Genomic DNA, 17,712 nt, shown 5'->3' with positions numbered 1-17,712 from the left:
ATTCATAGGTGGTGGTTCCCATTTAAAAAATTTTTTTTTAAATTATTTATTTATTTATTTATTTATTTATGGCTGTGTTGGGTCTTCGTTTCTGTGTGAGGGCTTTCTCTAGTTGTGGCACGAGTGGGCCACTCTTCATCGCGGTGCGCGGGCCTCTCACTGTCGCGGCCTCTCTTGTTGCGGAGCACAGGCTCCAGACGCGCAGGCTCAGTAGTTGTGGCTCACGGGCCTAGTTGCTCCGCGGCATGTGGGATCCTCCCAGACCAGGGCTCGAACCCATGTCCTCTGCATTGGCAGGCAGATTCTCAACCACTGCGCCACCAGGGAAGCCCGGTGGTTCCCATTTTACAGATGAAGAAACCAAGGCATAGAAAGTTTAAGTAATATATTTAAACAACAGCAACATGGATTTCCTTCCCCTTCTTTGGTCCTGAGGATCTCCAGGAGGGCTAAGCATTTCAAGGGGTACTACTAGAGAACTACAGGTGAAAGGGAAAAAGGAAAAAGAGAAAAGGGGGAAATGCATAGAAGGAAAATAGATGAGGGGAGAAAACCCAGGTGAAAAGAAAGAGGTCTCAAGTGCAGAGAAAAGGAAGAGAACGGACTCTCCAATTACCACAGTGCCAAGAGGCTGGTCGAAGTTGTTCAGCACTGAGCCAGGGGGTGATAATCTAATTTTTGAGACCTTCCCTGTTTTAAAAATATCCCTCACAATTCACACACTTCATCATCACTGACACTGAGCCTGTCTACTTGCCCTCCACTTTTCTGATGCAAAGGCAGATGATACCCATGGTTTACCAGCTCACAGCTCAAAGAAGCTGGTCACCCCTGCCATCCAAACTCTCCAGAAACCACACCTACTCCATTACTGTGTGCTCACAGGGAGATATTTTTATCTTCAGAGGTTTCTTTCCCCCTTTGGGGAATGAATATATTCTTTGGCAGAATCAGTGTGGGGAAAGATCAGGGTCCAAGCTGACCATCTCCTTTCTCCTTTATAAACTCAGGCAGAGCTCTGATATGTAATGTGCCCAGATTGTACCTGACACAGAATAATCTCAACAGTTTAGAGCTGCTTTCCCACCTTTGTATCAAGTGGGCTCTCTCTGGTGGTGACCAGAGCTGATAATATTATCTTGGATTCCATGGTTCAGTTCTCAGTACACAGTAGCCAGAGCTGTCTTAAGCCAGAAGTTGCCGTGCCATCTGTTTAGAGCTTTGTTTTAGCTTCCATTGCTCTAGTAATAACACGGTTCTCACCTTTACCTGTAGCTGCAACATAATCTGCCGCCTGCCCATTTCCTCAGCCTCGTCTCACTCGGTGCCCTCCTCGGTCATCACCTGCAGGCCTTTGGGTTTGCTTTCAATTCTTAGAAACTACAAAGTTCTATGTCTCCATAACAAGACTCTAATACTTGCTGTTTCCTCTGCTTGGAATACCTTTCTTTATTCCCCCTTCCCTGACCAATTCAGTGTAATGCATTATTGAAGATCGTTCAGATTAAGGTTAAGCATCATTTCTAATTTTTTTAACTTTTTGAAATAATTTTAGGCTCACAAAGAAGTTGCAAAATAATAGTATGGAGTTCCCCTGAACCCTTCACCCAGCTTCTCCCAATGATAACATCCAAAATAACCATAGAACTATATCAAAACCAGGGAGAGCATCCATTTCTTAAGGAAGTCTTTCTTGAAGTCCTAATCGAAACCAGTTTATTTTGTTTGCTTTCATCCAACTCTATTATTTTTCTTTATTGTATTCATCTTAGTTTGAAATTACACATACCATTTGATCACAACTTTTCCTCTCCACCAGCCTATTAAGTTCTATGTGTGCAGGAGCCAAGTATACCTTTGCTCAGTATTGCATCTCCAGCACATTCTACGGTGTCTACATGTAGATGGAGCTTAATAAATATTTACTGAATGAATGAACACATAGTTGACCAATTGTCAGGGTTACCAGCTGGCTACCTAACCTCACTTACCAGGTTGTCTGATAAATTTAGAGCATTGCATCTCAAACTTGAACATGCATAACGACCCACCCAGGGATCTTGTTAAAATGTGGATTCTGATTCAATAAGGGCCCAAGAGTCTGCAGGTGAAGCCGATGCCTCTGGTCTGTGGAACACACTTATAGTAACAAAGTCCCACAACGAAAGACTAATGAAAGAGCTTTAGGGTCTGTCTCCCATGACTACACCCCTTGTTTAGAAAGCTCTGGATGGAATTGGTAGCATCCCAGATTGCTTTTATTTTCAAGCTTTGGGGGATAATGCTGCTTTCTGGCTTGTGGCATTTAATGCACATTACCCCATATTCTGAAAACAACAAGGCTGTCACTTTCCCCGATCAGCACGTTTTCTCTCACCCAACATTATTCCTGTGCTCCCTGCAGGCACGGAGGTTGATAATGCCAAACTGTCATCTCAGGCTCAGCTTTCACAAGGCATGAAATATATCAGTTCTAATTTTATTTATTTTATTTTACTTTTCTGCAAAGACAGCATTTTCATAAACTATCCAAGAGTGAAAATTCAATAAAGGGATTTAATTAGAAAAGTTATCCCTGTCAAAACAAAACATAAAAAAAAAAAAGTACCAACTGAAATAAAGGATCTAAGCTTAACTCCTGACCTGACTAAATATAAAAAACAGTGAGATTTTCTCAGTGTCATATTCCCTCTGTGTGTCTGTCTGTCTGTCTGTCTCTCTCCGAGAGAGTCAGTAAACATGGCTTCAAGTCAAAGAAACAGAGGAGGAGGAAGGAAAGAAAGAACACGGAGAGGTCAGAGTAGCAAGCTATTAGCAAATATAACTGAGAGTGTATTTATCAAAATCAGACTCCAGGCTGGTCATTTGCTTCAAGAAATCCAGTATCTCTATGTTATCTCTCTCCCCATTCTGGAATTGGGATCCCTCTTTTTTCTCCATCCTTTCATTTCTGTTTAGTATATGAAACCTGTTGTGTATATTCTAGGTCATACATCTGGTAGGGTGTATGCCAAAATAATATGATTTTTTTTTTTTTTTTACTTTGTAACAAGTAATTTTTTTCTGATTTTAATGGGTTTAGGAATTTTGTAGACAATGCACTGAGACACGTGACACAGAAAAAAATCCCTCCTTGCTTATTTTGCTTATCGCCACGGGGTGGATGGCAAATGCTTATGTGGGCTTGTTATTCGAAGTTTAGTTTTAGTGTCATTTCAAATCTCCCTAGATTACATTTTATAATTAATTTCTGTTTCAATTGAAGTCTCCATATTTGAGGGGAGGTGAGCTCTGGAAAGCTTTTGCTCTACGAAGGTCTGTGACCTACACAAACATTTCTTGCCAACTGTGCTCTGAAATCTGCATGTTTTGTAGTTAACAACCAGGACAAGAATGTTATTCTTTCTTGTACCACCTCTCTGCCTTGGGAAGCAAGCTGAAGAGAGCAACCTCAGTTACAATCAATCACAGGAAGTATTATTGGAATATTTTTAACGTTTATTGTATGTGGCATTTGTTATTGGCCCCTGTGTTCAACCGAAGACAAATTGACAGGTCCTCATCCAGGAAACAAAGATTTTACTGTTTAAATACCCTGTGTGTGTGTGTATGTATGAATGTGCACACGCATTGTATGCACCTAATACATTAAAATTGCTACCCAGTACATTATAATAGTAAAAAGGAAACCTACATTCTATTGATTTACCTAATATAGGTACAGGCGTGTGTGTGTGTGTGTGTGTGTGTGTTTATGTATGTATGTAATCTATGTAGTTAGAAAATGTTGACCCAACTCTTGGATTGAAATCTTTGTGAAAAGCTGTATCTTACTTAATCTTGGTTCTATGTACAAAACATAGCTCAGAGCCTGGCACATTCATGTGTGTTGACTTAATAAATATCTGTGTGTGTCACCATTGGGCACGTCTTCTTACAGAAGGGCCTTTAACCATAGGGTGTGTAGAGTCCCTTAGGGCTAATGGATGAGCATGAGAAACTCATGACTCCCTGAAATTGTATGCCAGTATGTATATGTGATTTGCAGGAAAAGAATATAACTTTTATCAGAATTCTTTGCATGGTAATTACACATGGGTCTATAGTTTTATATTTATGCTCATCTATATACATCATCTTGTAAGAGAACCTGCAGTACCAAGTTTGAGCTTTATTGCTTCTCCCTTTTACTTCTGAAATGAGAGACCTGACCAGTGACCTGAATGTTTTCTGTACTTGTAGTGATCCATGCCAGCAGGGACAGGGGACAATTACTGGTCTCCATGTCTGTTTGCTTGAGTAACTAACCTTGTAACAACTTGCCATAGGACTAATCTCTTTCATTGGGGAAAAACAACCTTGGCCCTTTAACCAGCTATGAAAAAGACTGCCCCCAAACTCTTTCTGAAACGAAACTCAAACCAGCATTTTATAAGCTGAGATAAAAATCAAAGGAAAATCACAACTTTGTATAGCCACCATCTCACTAATTCTTGTTGTGGGTAAGAACTGGACATCTCATTTCTGCTTTTCACTTTCCACCCCTCCAATCGAATTTCCATATTGAACGGCATGCATATCAATATCTGGATAAGGCGAGCACTGCTGAGATACTGCGGGAAGGTGATAGAGACCTCAGATCTCATCAGTCCCCAGTATATTAGCAATGAATTGGTTTGAGTTTACACTATAAGCATTAATTACTTTTATACCAACAGAAGTTTCAACGGTGACAATAAAAAGATAAGTAGTATTCCAGTGTATCAAGGGAAAAGTAGATCCACTTTCTGACCTTCATTCTCATTCCCTGAAGTTGGTAATTTTATTTATTTTTTTAAAAATATTTATTTATTTATTTATTTTGGCTGCGCCGGGTCTTAGTTGCAGCATGCGGGATCTTTACTTGCAGCATGCGGACTCTTAGTTGTGGCATGCATGCAGGATCTAGTTCCCCGACCAGGGATCGAACCCAGGCCCCCTGCATTGGGAGCATGGAGTCTTACCCACTGGACCACCAGGGAAGTCCCCAAAGTTGGTAATTTTTAAAAAATATGTCTTCTATATTATTCCAGAAATTGTTTAGGCTTATACAGATAAATATGTATGTGTGTACACATACATACACACTCACAAATGTTCATGTTGTAAAACTGTTGTGACAGATTCAGTGTGGGTGAATGCAATAGCAAGTTAAAAATCTATATCAGTATATATAAATTTAGGCACTTCATGGCTAATCACTACATGGGAACCCCATTATACAGCCAACTATAATTTTGTTAATCACCATCTCATTAATAGATATATAGATGTTTGGCTATTTCAAAGAGTGTTGATACACACATGTATGCACATATTACTTATTTGGTTAGTAAGCATTCAAATGGGTTTAGGGAGCAAGCACTGCTCAAAGAAAAATTAACGACAGGAAATCCCTGGGATTTCCCTGGGAAATCCAAGAGTGTGTACATTTTTAATTTTTATAGGCATTGTCACATTTCCCTCTGAAATAGATGCATCATTGCATACTCTCTAAATATGAGAATGCCTATGTTTACATACCCTCAATAGTCCAGGTTGTTATGAAAATCTTTTTAAACATAGCCTGTCTGATGAGCAAAAATGTGGCATATCCTTATTGTTTTAATTTGTATTTATTTACTTAGGAGTGAGGTTAAGAATTTGTATTTATTTTTCTTGGTTATTTGTATTTCCTCTTCAATGACCCTTCAAAAGCTATCAAATCTCTTTAATGTTCTAGAGAAGAACGTTATGCATTATTTGCATTTTTATGCAAATCTAAAAAATATCAAACTTGCCACTCCAGCTCTAGTACACCAATTGGCATTATTAGACCCCGTGTTTCATAGCCTTCTTTTACCTTCTTTTTCAATCAGTTAATACATTAATCACTTCTAGAGTGGGGCCTGGGAAGAGGTTAGAAGTTTCCACTTCTGGTCAGTTTCAGATTCTGATAGCTCCCCACCACTGAAGCGGAATCTGGCCTCTGTACCCCAACACCGAATTAAATCTTGGAGACAGAGTTTTAGGTGAAGTAGAAAAGAATAGTTTTATTGCTTTGCCAGGCACAAGGGGCCACAGCAGGCTAATGCCCTCAGAACTGTGTGTCCTGACCTGGAGGGGGTAGTGAGGAGTTTTATAGCAATGGTTCAAAGAGGAGGCTGTGATCAGCTCATGGCCATTCTTCGGATTGGTTGGTGGGAAGGTAAGTGGGAATTAGCATCATCAACCTTCTGGTTCCAGCAGGTCTGGGGTCTAAATGCTTGTGGGCAGCATACCATTAACTTGTCCCACCTGGTGGGGATTTCAGTATCTGCAAAACAGCTCAAAGATACTGTTATGTATATCCCTTGAGGGGGGAACCAGGACCCTGCCCCAAGGCTGCACTATTGTTTCTTGACTGGTCCTCCCTTGTCTCTTCATCCCCTCCCTTCCCTAATTAGCAACTGTTTGAACCTGCCTGTTGGAACTCAGGGAAGGTCTTGGAGGCTGAATGAAGCCTATTTCCTGTAATCAAGAAATGGGGGCCACAGCAAGGCTTTTGTGTCCAGGAGCCCCACAGGGTCCTGCTAGGTTTCATCACTTCCCAACACGTTTACCAAATGCCTTCTCACCTCTCCTCCCCTATCCCTAAATCAAGCTTCCAGACTTAGAGAGTCCAGTGGCACCTACTGATCTTGGAGAGGCAGCAGTGAGTGGTGGTGTGAAGCGAGATCTTAATTCCCTGCCCAGGAATTGAACCTGGGTAGCTTGGATGAAAACCAGGAATCCTAACCACCACCCGCCCTGGCTCTTGCCCCCAGTGAAAAATGCATTTCTCACAGAGGCAAAAACTGTAAAAACATGTACAAAGTTTATTATTAGAGACATAGCACAACAAGTGGGAGAGCACATGGAGAAACAGTTTGTTTAGTTAAGACAGAAGCAAGGCAGAGATGCACACGCACACCCAAAGAGAAAGGGTTTGGGCGTCCTCCCTTAATGAGGAGTGCAGTTAGTCAGAAACTAGGCAGAGATACACACCCAGAGAAGAGTGTGGGTGTCCTGAATGAGGAGCACAGTAAAGAAGTGGTTTAAATCACTTATACAGGACAGTCCTTCTGGGTCTTTGTTTACCTTTGGCCAATTATCTTGTTTCTTTTTTCACACCTGCCTGGTCCTAGGACGTTCCCCAACATGCATGTGCAACTATTTGCTAAGGTGGATCCCACCACAGAGGCCTGTGGGTACATGTCCACACATATTATGGGGTGGTGCCCCCTCCCTTTTTGACCCCCAAGGAGCCTTCCAGCACATGTGCAGATAGGGGAGTTTTCCTTGACCTTAGGAGTGGTCATCTGATCTCTTTACTTCAGCAGAGCTCACCTTCTGCCACTAGCTTTGTCCTTGGAGTGTCTGGGTGAGAACAAAGCTTCAGTTTTACTCCACTTGACAAACACCAGCTGTCCAGCCCAGCGGCCCATCTATCTCCTACCTCAAATTCCCCCTGAGAGACATGAACCCCAAGAAATCTTTACTGGGAGCATGAGGGACGATGGTCTGTCTTCTGTCACTTCTTCAGGCTGGCAAGGGACTCATAGACCGTATCTAGTTGGGGTCATGGAGCTCTCACCCTGTCTCATTAAGGGGCCACAGGGTGACTTATGCTGTTATTCTGGCAGGATGTGTTCTGAGGAGTGGCTGAAATCTCTGCATCACCATTATCCTGATGTGAAACTGTTGCAATCTGAAAGAGACAAACTTAACAAGTTTGCAAATATTGTAAATATCAGTAAAAGAATTATTGTAACCAGTGGCCAAAGCAGGAGTAAGAACCAAGTTATATTTGGTAACAATTTTTGATCCTGGTCCAGATAGAGTCAGCGCTTGGGTTACCCTGTCCAAAGGAATGGAGCCGTTTGGTGTGGTCATATATATTTTTTGATGTCTTTTTTTATTAGCCTAGTGTTATTGATGTAGGTATAACAGATTCAGAAGTAGTTGGAGTGACACCTGAACATTAATAGACAAAATAGATCTTTTTTTTTTTTTTTTTTCAGGAAGATAAGCCTGAATCCCAGTCTAGACCTGGCACTTTGAGGAGACCTGTAGTCAGGTAGCCAGTTGTCTAGTTTTATCCAAGTAGGTTTTAACCTTTGGTGTGGTATTAACACATAAACCAAAGCAGTTGTCACTGTTAATGATTTTAGTGTTTTTCTAGGTATGAGAAAGGTGAGAATTTGGGCTCATAAAAATCCTTACCTGAAAATATCTAACTATCTGAAGGCCTGTTTTGTCAGTTTTTTCCCAGAGCACAGAGTGCCTCATTCCTGATCTCCACCCTAAACTCCTTTCGGGGGGTATTGAAGGTCAGCAGCTGCAGCAGCTCCAGATTTAATCTTTGTAGACAGCAAGTGCCAGTTTCCTGTCGGCAGGGCCCCTTCATGGTCATAGATTCGACCATGGTTGGGGGGCATTTTATGACTGTTTTGTCCCACAGTGCTAGGAATGCTCACTGTGCCATTACTGGCACACTGAGGAGCCAAAAGTCTCTGGACCTCCTGCTTTACTAGTCTCTTATGGTCCAGGAAAATATTCCCTCTTGTTGCTTCTTCCTGTATCTGCAGTTTTACTCTTAACAGTCATTGATCTCATATGGGACTATATACCATCATTTTATCAGAGGCTCAGTCACACATTTGGTAATGTAACAAACAACAATTTTATAAAAATTGGCAAAATAGGCAAAAATGGAAATAATATAGCTAGCAGTATTAGTAAGGTCATAAGTAAGAATTTAAGTTAAGAAATTTTCATTAGGTACAGCCTAGTACATCCCCAGTTTGTCTGGCTTAGTCTATTTTTTACCAGTCCTTATCTTTAAGGGAAATTGTATACATTGGCACTGTCCATAAGGCATTTAGCCCAATTTCCTAGTGTTACCAGGCTCCTTATCCTTAGCATAGTCTAATTGTTTCTTTAAACTTGAATGACTATAGCCTGGTGTTAACCTCCTGGTTGTAGATCATGGAGCATCTGATCTTTATCCAAAGATTGGTTACAAAGTTAGGCTTCAGAAACAAACTTAGAGTGTCCCTTTAATAACTCAATTAAAACTTATAACAGTATAACATAACAGCAAGGAACTATCTGGGAAGTGAGTCTTAGTAAACAGACCTTAATTAATGAAACTAGGATAATATTTAGTGAAACATAATTTTTTTTAATTATCCCCATTTTTATTAAACACAGACAAGGGCTTCCCTGGTGGTGCAGTGGTTAAGAATCTGCCTGCCAATGTAGGGGACATGGGTTCGAGCCCTGGTCTGGGAAGAGCACATATGTCTTCCCATAGTGCTGACTGTTTAATCTACAGCTATTGTCGACCCATTTTAAATTCCCTGATTTAGGAGTAGACCGTTGCCATGCTACAAGGGCATCAGGGTGGCAAAAGTCTGACAATGGGGGGTTAATCTCGTAGAAGCAGAATGAACTTTATCTACCTGTGCCATAATCTTCATAGATCATTGTGAAATAATACTTATTTACTTAACCAAAGTAACAAAAGATTTCAAAAGCAAATATAAATCACTTAAAGGCAAAGAAATTCACACAGTCTGTTATCAAAAGCAGCATTTCTCTTAATATAGAGAGAGAACCAAATTTCAGTCTGGTACTAGCTGACTGTTAATAGCAAAATTTATTTACCTAATTAATTTCAATTTAGTCTTGATCAGTCTTAACAACATACCAAATTTTTTTTCATGGTTCCTTTTCCACAAAACTTTTATCACTTTCTGGATCCATATTATCAATAACTTGCCCATTTTTTTCCATCTATAAACAACTAACTGTAGGACAAATTTATTATCATCACTTTCCCCAACAAAAATATCTCCAGTCTTTATATCTTCTCTGGCTAACAACATATATCCTACTTGCTTTACACACTGAAATGCTTTTCTTGTCACTTCAGTAGCTTTGATTACATATTATAATTTTTAACCCTTAAAAAACCTTAACTTCTAGTGAAAACCAAGAAGAAACCAGGTGTGAACTGTTTGTCACACTGGCGTCTTCTGATTAGCAAACTCAAGATCACATTCTATAACCTCTAAAAACATGTATTTTTCCAAAGCGCAATTTTTTTTTTCTCAATGTGGTACAAGGCGTGTGTCAAATAAACCCAAACATCTTTAGTTTCTGTCTTGTATTTAGAATTGTTTGATTTGTGAGCACTTACTTTTCTTTTTTAAGCCAGTTAAATAGAGCTCATTTACAAATTAACCTCAGCAATATTATGCAAAGACAAAGACACATACTGAGACATACATATATCCAGACAGAGATCTCATAGTTTCCTGCTTGAGGCTTAAATTGTCTCTTTGCCTCTTTTGTTTTTTTTTTTCCTTTTTTGACTTGAAGTTTCACTAAGCAACCCAAGGCCGAAGTCTCAGGCAAAGTGGGCTGTGTTTGTTTCCCAAGGACATGATAAGAGTTAACCTCAAGCTTTCTCCTAGGCATATTTTTATTCTCTCAGGGTCAGAATTTTGAAAATAAACCAAAAAGTATTTTAACAAGCTAGATCTCTCTAATTGCACATGCAAAAAGAACCGGTTTTACAATTTCAAAAAAAGCTTTATTTTAACCAATTTTCTCCAGAGTCTAAAGAATACTGTGGCCATATTGTCAAAAAAAAAAATCATCTTTCCTTTCTGTAGTCATAGTTTCATAGATAAAATATGACCAAATAGTGATCAAACTGGCCCTAGTAACAGGGGCAGACTGGCTGATAAAATGTTGTCCAAGCAGGGATTGTTTCCCTGGGGAGGCGGGGTCTTAGTTTGGTCAGAAGAATCTGGAGGAGTAAGGAAACTTGCAAGAGTGGGGGCAGCTTGGTTCCCCCCTGAGAGTTGGGAGAAGGTAGAAGGGGATCATTTAGAATGTTAGGAGAGATGTTCTGTTTCCTCAGGCTTTTGATTATGGAACCGCATAGAGCAGGATTATGATAAAAGGCCATGAAAACTTGAACACAGGGAACCTTAGTCCATTTTCCCATCCTGTGACAATAAAGATCCAATTGCAAGATACCCATTTTCAGGCCATTTTCCATCCCCCAATTTATATAAAGGCCAGGCACTCTTACAGTAAAATTTAAGTTTCCAGTTCTTAAGGATATACTCCAGAGGTGTTTCTTCTGGCTTAGAAAGGCATCCTCCCATGTTGAGTAACCTGCACCTGAGAATAGAGAGTGATCCTAGAAATGTAATCCAACGTCCCAGATACATTTAGGAGGCACCTGAAGGGACTTCACAGCATCCCCTGAACTCCCTTCGACCTCATTGCTTGACGGGGTTTTGAGCGTCCTCTACTGCCCCACCGATTTCTAACCAGACGTCTCCGGTTGTTCTTGGTGCCGTGCGCACAGTGTCCTCCTTTCATACGTGAAGAGGACATTCAGACCAGTGTAGAACGGTTGCCAGGTTTTTCCTTGAGCTTTATAGGCAACAGATAAAGCCTGGGATGCTGGCTGCTTGGAAGTGGCCAGCCCAGTAAGTAGTCCTTGGGCTGCCAAGGCCTGGAGTGAAGGGGGAACTCCTGGAGGAATTGGAGTTGGCCGCAGTGGAAAATGCCACGGGGGTCAGGACCTGAGGACTTTACTTGACACTGATCACAATGGGCTTGGCAGCAGAGAGGGCGCACTTAGTCCTTCCCCCAGAGGGTGTTAAAGTATCAGGTAAAAAGAAATCTTGCTGTGCAAGTAAGGTGGGAAAGAAAATCACAGCAGCATGGGAGAGAGAGTGAAAGTCAGGAGTCTCCAGCCAGCAGTTGGGGCGTGACCTCTACTTTACCTTGAGCTCCCAGGCTTTGGCACCACTACCACTTTGTCTTTCTAGCGGTGTCCTTCTGACCCCATTTTTCATATTGGGAAAATCTCTTAATTTCAAAGACTATTGATTTCAATTTGGCCTCTCTGATTTAGCAGCCTAAAGACGACCCTGAAAACCAACCAGAAAAGCATAAAATAAGATAACACGAGCCTCCCCACACAGCAGTGAAAAACCTGACAGTGACAGTGCAATAACAGGTTCAGCTGGGCAGCTTTCAAATTCCGTTCTTTGTATCCATTATGTGCTACCACTTCCCCTGCCTCCTGTGTGCTCACCCATCTGTGAGAAGGTCCGTGTCCTTACCTCCCATCCCGAGGGGGAGAACACAGAGGTGCACGAGAGAAATTTGTCATCTCCAGATCTTTCGTGTGTGTGTATGCGTGTGTGTTCTGAGAAAACATTACTAATGGACCCTGAAATTTGAATTTCACATAATTTCCACAGGTTGTGAAATGTTACCCTTCTTAGGATTTTTTTCAACCATTTAAAAATGTGAAAGCCATTCATAGTTCATGGGTCACACAAAAACAGATGACAGGCTGGGTTTGGATGGACCAGAGTTTGTGTCAACCTCTGAATTAACATTGTTGCAAACACAGTTGAAGCCCACAGTACCTCTTCCCAAATTGCATCTTCCGATTACGCCCACTAACCATTCTTCTGAAATGGGTGTCAGTCATTCCTATTCATACCGTTTACCTTCTGTTGTTTGTGTCTGTATCCCTAAACAGTGTGTAATATTGATTTGTATATTTTGAACTTCACAGAAATGGTATCATACCTTGGGTACCCTTCCACCTTGCTGCCCAGTACTTTGCGTGGCACTCTGTCCATGGTGCTGAGTGGAGCTCCACTGCAGCCTTTTTCACTGCTGTATCGTTTTACACTGTGTGACGATTCTGCCTATGTTATTCATTCCTGTGCTAGTGAATGGGCACTTAGGTTGCTGCCTGCTAAAGTCCTTTCTTGACATGTCTCATCTCTTTTCACCTTCACCATGACCTTGTTAGATGTGCAGATCTTAACTCTAGGACAAAGGACTGGGTTTCTCCTGGGTCCTCAGGCTCCCCCAGGACTCAGCAGCAACAGTCCATATAACATGCATGTGTGGCAATTTCTAAGGGTTTGAAAAATTCCTCATGTTTCTGACTCCTGCTTTAAAACAAGAACAAAAGGTAGCGTAGTAAAGATCTTGCCACGTACTCATACCTCCCCCTCCTTTGCCCCATGTGTTCTCAAGCAACACGGATGCTAGGATCGTGCATTATATTCCTATTATTTGGCTGGTGCTGCTGCACTACTTACAAGAACTCTTGGAGGCAGGACCTATGATTATTTCCCTCACTTTAATTATGAGGAAAATGAGGCTTACAGTGGCTAAATATTTTTGCCATTGCCGCAGGCTAGACTGTGAAGCCAGGTCTGGTTCATTGCAGACCTATTTATTATCCATTCATTTGAAAAGCATTGTTGGGCATCTGTGCTAGGCCAGCTGCCCTTCTAGGCATGAACGAAGGATAGTAGGGGATGTTGCAAAGGCCCTACTCTCATAGAGCTTAACCTTCTGGTTAGGGGAGACAGGTTATAAACAGATGCATAGTGCCAGGTGATGGTATGTTCTAGGAAGCAAAACAAAGCAGAGTCTAGATAAAAAGTGACGGGGTGGGGCAGGGGCGGCTGTCAAAGAAAGAACCTCTGATAAGGTGGCATTTGGTTTTTCAGCCAAGTCCTTAGGGAAGTAAGGGAGAGAGCTGGGTCTGCTGGGTGGAAAAGCATTGCAGACAGATGGAACATCACGTGTGAAGGATACGGCGTATGGGCATGTTTGGCATGGCTGAGGTGTAGCAGGGGCCGAGGTGGCTGGAATCTAGAGAAGACAGACAAACGTGTCATCTCCTTCTGTTTATTTCACTATGGAAGGCAAGGATTGCGTCTTATTGATCTTTATTGAATGTTTATCGTGTTCCAAGTATGATATTCAGTATCGAGTGTGTTGAAAATAGAAAGTTAGTAAATGAAGAAATAGTGGTTTGGATATACCCACGTGTCTCAGAGGCTGTCCCTTGAACTGAACCTCTGTCCTGGCATTCCTCATATAACACGTGGACACATCTAAGTAAATAGCGTACATCCCTCTCCCACAAAAAGCCCTGGAGAATACATGCTGTGTATTTTCTCCCCCATGCACAAAACTGCTTTCACTTTTTCCTCCCTTCCTTCCCTCCCTCCCTCCTTTCCACTTTGATTCCTGTTTTCTTTCTTTCCTACTGTTTGTCCTTTTCGCTGTCTCTGTCTCTCCGTCTCCCACTCCTTTCTTCGTAAACTCAATTTGGAAAGTTACCGGAACAAACATGCTTCTCGGTTTTTCATGGCTGGGTGTGACCTTGCAGATACCTTCGTGTCTTTTCTTGGCATAAACTGGAGTTCTAGTGTGACTTTCTCACAAAAGAGCTGACTGACATTCCCCGAGCCTGTCTCCTGTTCTCTCTCATGCCCCCGTGCTCTGGCCCAGTGCTCCTGCTTTCTGGAATGATGTCTCTCCCTTGTCACTGCTCCAAGCAGCTTTCCAGGCTTTTCTCAGCTCTTCCAGCCTTCCCTGGGTGTCCCCACCCTCACCCCTGCACAGGTAACTGTCCCTCTGTGAGTTAGAGTCAACAGTAAAATAGTCTCTATATTCAGGTGTTCTATAGGCCATGAGGGTACAGCAGGTCTACAACTCTGTGTGATGCAAAGTAAAATAAATGCAGAGTCGCAGGAGAAGTCCTGACACAGAGTAAACCATCCGTGGAGAGGTTGGAAGGTCAGATATCCCTCACCTGGGGACCCACAGAACCTGCACCTGCACTCCTCCAAGGATACACTCACCCCACTGCATCATCCTTGGTGAGGGACTTTCTGTATTTCTACTAAATTATTTTGCCCTCCTGTTCTCTCTCATGTCCCCAATTCCTAGCCCCGTGCTTGGCAAAAAATGTGTAATTCCAGAACTTGCCCTGTAGTAATCATGGCCTCCTGAATGTCCAAAGGCTAACAATAAAAGACAACACTTAGGAAGTTATACTGGGCCAAAATCAAGAGATTGCCTAGAGGAAAGCAATGCCACAAGCTTATCATGTCAAAGGAGGACATTTGATCTAAGTTTATAATTTTCACAGAAACGTCTTGTCCTCAATATAGTCTTTCAGGGGTCAAGGCTGGAGTCTCACTTTTGAAGATCTCAGTTTCTAACTGGTACATGCCACAGAGTGCTCTAGACCCCTGATGGGAATGAAGTTTCTATGAGCACAAGCTTGTTGACACATGTGTACACACACATGTGTGTGTGAGTGTGTGTTGGGTGCAAATATGTAATAGGAGTGTTCCAAACCAAATAATAGGACAGTAGAAAGAACAAGATAAAAATTTATATACAGATTATGGGCTTTAGAAACTGTTCTGCTTTAAAGTTGGAAATTAATGGGGGATGGGAGAGAGCTTTAAAGTGTTCATGCTTGCCTGCCTAGTTTATGGTTTTATTTAAAATTAAACTTTTACAATGTTAAAGTATCATCCCTAAGTCTGGAGTTCTTTACCTGTAAAAAGTACCTTATTCTGGATTTTCTCCAAAGTTTAAAGGAGAAAAAGCGTGTGATCCATTCAGCACAGTTCCTGACTCAGAGGAGAAGTTGCTCTGGTTATTTTGGAGGTTAATGCTGCTGTCGCTATCAATGGAGCCATTGTGGGAAGGGAGAGGTCTGCCCAAGCCTCAGGAAAAACTCCACAGAAGAAGGGCCCAGGAAGTATTTGGATAGAATCACAGGAAAGGAAAAGGCAGTTCAAACCAGGGGAGCTCTCTGAATGAACACAGGGTGTCAGCCAGGAATGCACGTGCTGCTTTAAAAAGAGCGGAAGCCCCAGAGACACAGACTTCCCAGCAACATCACAGAGCTTTGTTCACTTGGGCGAGAGTGAGAAGGAAAGAGGTTTCTGTGGGTAAAGGATGGTAAAGACCTTCGGATCGTAAAGTCAGTAGTCTGATTTTAACATCCTCCTTTGATCCTAAAATTCTAATAACCCGCATTTTATAGAGGAAAAGTCTGAAGCCTAGTTTGGTCAATGACCTTCTCAGAGTCACATAACACAAGAGAGAAAGAGCTCGGACCTAGCCCTTCAGTCCAGTGGGAGGCAGACCCCGCACAGCAATCTGGCTGCCGGCGGGCAGCCCTGTGTGCCGGGCGCCGACGTGACTTCTGTGTCATCTCCCAGCCCTAGTTAGTTCCCAGTTCTGCCCCGACCACTGCCTCACACTGCCTGCGTAGACTATTTATTATCTATTAATGACACCGGGAGAATACGTTTTCATGGTGTTTTAAAAAATTACTTAAAAAAGTTAACCCAAACCGAAGCATGAATATGAAGGAAGCTTATTGCCTCAGGTAGAAATGTCTGTAGTGCTTCCCAGTTGGTTCCCTTGAGACACACTGAGCACTACTGGTGATGAAAGAGAGGGTGCGTCGATCACAGCCACAGCTCCCACTCCGTGAGCACAGTCCGGCCAGACCCAGGACTGAACACATTTCCCGACCGAGGTTTTAAGTCCTCATAACCGCTGGCAGGATGGCTCCTGTTTATTCCCATTTTACAGATTTGAGAAGTAAGGTGATTTGCTTAGGTTTACCAAGCTAAGCCTGCATTTAAACCCTTGTTCCCCTGCTCCAAGCCTGGCCTTTAAAAAGCAGCTTCCCTTCCTTAGAGCAGCGCAGGGGGCACCGGAGTTGCATTATTCCAAGCAGCAGCTGTTGCCGAGAGCAAGATGCTTAAAAAGAGCAGCACAGTGTCCTAATTACCTGTGGCAAGGAAAACATCTGTGTGGGAAAAGTAATGAAATTAATTCTAAAGTCTAGCAGTTGCCTACATTAATTGACGTTAATTAATGCCAAATTACAAGATACTTCCTATGGAATTGCATCATACACTCACCAGAATTGAATATGGAAAGAGTTCATCATGCTTAATGTTATTACAGCAAGCCCCAAGGGGAATAAGAATGATTGGTCCCTCAATATGAAGTGCAGCCAGTTTCTTTCTGTTTCCATTAGGAGGGGAAGGAGAACAAACCAGGAGCAGTTTAACCACAGGCAGGCCGTTGGGAATTGATCAGTTCCCCTTCAGCTTGCAAATTTCACTTTGAACCTCTCCAAGAAAGACATGGTTTCAAGACCTCTTCCTGGGGCTTTTCTTGGGTCCCTCGGTCGTACATTTTGTAATTCTCAGCTCAAGAACAGCTCATTGCACAGCTCTGCCTCAGTATGTGGCACGGGGAGTGGAGAGAGATAGAACAAGCAAAGGAATTAGAGACGGTTCTCTAATTCTTGCGAGCAGGATCCCACAAGCCCACCATGAGCCCTGGCCCCTTTCCCTGGCCGACAGGTGCTGACCAAAGATTTGACACTGGTTGTCTGCCTCTCTCACATCACTGCCTCTACGCAAGTGTTGACATCTCATATATATCTTTTATTCATTTTCCCCATGTAAACATACATATGTAGACATCTATATATACCACTTGCACAAAATCGTGTCCATATGCACATATTTTGGTAACCTACTTTTTTAAAAGTTTTATTTTGGAATAATTTTAGATAAACAGAGAAGTTACCAAGATAGTGCAGCTTTACCAGGCTTCTCCTAATGTTAATATCTTATACACCATGTTCTCTTTCTCAAAGCTAAGAAATTAACATTGATACAACATTATTAATTGGTAAGCTATTTTTATGATATAAAATGCATTAAGCATTTCTGTAATTCCTCATATATACTCTAGAGGCAGGATTTTAAT

The 17,712-nt window shown here is 42.0% G+C and overlaps 1 protein-coding gene across 7 annotated transcripts in view; it reads left to right on the top strand.

The window, feature by feature from the left end:
- Positions 1-17,712, top strand: part of SORCS1 (sortilin related VPS10 domain containing receptor 1) — a 584,051-nt gene that overhangs the window by 412,928 nt on the left and 153,411 nt on the right. The window lies entirely within an intron of this gene.

Source organism: Balaenoptera borealis (assembly GCF_965194805.1).
Source record: "Balaenoptera borealis genome assembly, chromosome: 10".
NCBI lineage: Eukaryota > Metazoa > Chordata > Mammalia > Artiodactyla > Balaenopteridae > Balaenoptera > Balaenoptera borealis.
Note: the sequence above shows the minus strand (reverse complement) of the source record. Positions and strands in the feature narration are given on the sequence as shown.